Raw genomic sequence first — 1694 nt, 5'->3', positions numbered from 1 at the left:
TGTCTCTACAAAAAGAAAAAAAACAGCACATTGTACCCCATGATTACATTAATGTACACAGCTATGATTTAATAAAAAAAAAACCTCATATAAAATGTCTGCCCACATATAATATAAACCAAAACACTATACTTCTGAAAATATGAATATAGATAAATACTGGTATTCTTTTGAAAACAAGTATCTTGAAGTTCAAACTAAAATCTGTTCCTTACTTTTCTCCAGAATAATTTGTAAACTTTGCAAGTCCATTTAGAAACTGCCAACAGCACAAAATCTATGGAAAGGTATTTATAACATCCAACAAGATTAAAAGTACATTTGCACTCTAACCAAAAGTCCAACCTTAAAAGTTTACCCTGAAAATAAGCCTATAAAAATGTGAAACACCATATACAAAAGCTTACTCACCAAAGATTACTCACAAATGCCAACACAACTGGTAGAAAGGTCAATGGGGATGGTTTCCAAAATACCAACCACATATTACTTTTTTCTAGTTCACATCAGATAAGTAATGTGCAGAAGTTTTAAGAAGGTCTAAGAGAGGTCCATCTCCCACACGAGCATGAAAACCCAACCATCATCCTTGTTTGTACAGTGGTGAGGGATAGAAAAAAAAAAAATCCCAATCATCACACTTACAAAGCACAAAAGGTTATCGTATGTTACCTACTTATTCAAAAGGAAAAGTCTATCTTTAAAACAAGAGTGCTAATGATTCCTACCTTAATTAAGCAAGTACCAAACTTAGCATCACTAATAAAGTAACAATATAAATTTGTCTTCTGATTAAATGTAATTTGAAATACACAAAGTCATCTACAAAATATTTTAGAAATGATCTTTTGAAGCCTCTAGTTCAAGGACTAGAAAACTATAGCTCCCAGAACAGTTTTGGTAATGTTTTACGGAAACAAAGCCATGCCCATCTGTTTACTATGATCTATGGCTGCCTGCCTACTATAAAGACAAAGGTGAGTGTTTCAAGCCCTTAGCACCAGTACAGAATAAAGTACTTGCTATCTAACAGTCCTTTCCAAAGAGTTTTCCAACCTCTGATCTGGACCTACTTATCAGTTTATAGGAAATGAAGGAAACCTTTTAAAGTATATGAAAGGCCAGGCACTGAAATCCCTAAGCACTTTGGAAGACTAAGGCAGGAAGATCCCTTGAGGCCAGGAATTCAAGACCAGTCTGGGCCAAATGGCCAAATCTCCTCTCCACAAAAAATATTTTTAAAAAGTAATCCAGGAGTGGCCAGTGTGCAGTCCCAGCTACTAGGAAGCCTGAGGCAGGAGGACTGCTTGAGCCCAGGAGTTCAAGGATGCAACAGAGCCACTATACCCCAGCATGGGCCACAGAGTGAGATGCTACATCTAAAAAACAAAATAACAAATGAGAAATACCACAATATGTGCCTTTTATCCCCCGTCATCCTGTCACCCAGGCTGGAGTACAATAGCTCACTGATGCCTCAAATTCCTTGGCTCTAGTCATCCTCCCTCTGCAGCCTCCGGAGTTACTGCTGGGATTACAGGAGCACACCACAATCCTCAGCTGCAACAGGTACTTTTCTAAGAGAACATGACTTTTGAAAAAAATCAATATAATGTGGCTCAAGGGAGTAGGGCACCGGCCCCATATGCCGGAGGTGGCAGGTTCAAGCCCAGCCCCTGCCAAAAACTGCAAAA

The 1694-nt window shown here is 38.3% G+C and overlaps 1 non-coding gene across 1 annotated transcript; it reads right to left on the bottom strand.

Annotated features, from left to right (window-relative positions):
• Positions 1 to 504: 504 nt before the first annotated feature.
• LOC111727867 lies at positions 505 to 612 on the bottom strand. The gene has a single exon (XR_002775313.1). It is a non-coding gene; the product is annotated as a small nucleolar RNA U13 (small nucleolar RNA).
• Between the last annotated feature and the right edge of the window lie 1082 nt (positions 613 to 1694).

The sequence above is a fragment of the Otolemur garnettii genome, unplaced genomic scaffold (assembly GCF_000181295.1).
Source record: "Otolemur garnettii isolate 467f Iridium unplaced genomic scaffold, OtoGar3 scaffold00127, whole genome shotgun sequence".
NCBI classification, from domain to species: Eukaryota; Metazoa; Chordata; class Mammalia; order Primates; family Galagidae; genus Otolemur; species Otolemur garnettii.
The sequence above is the reverse complement of the archived record's forward strand: the minus strand, read 5'-3'. Positions and strand labels throughout refer to the sequence as shown.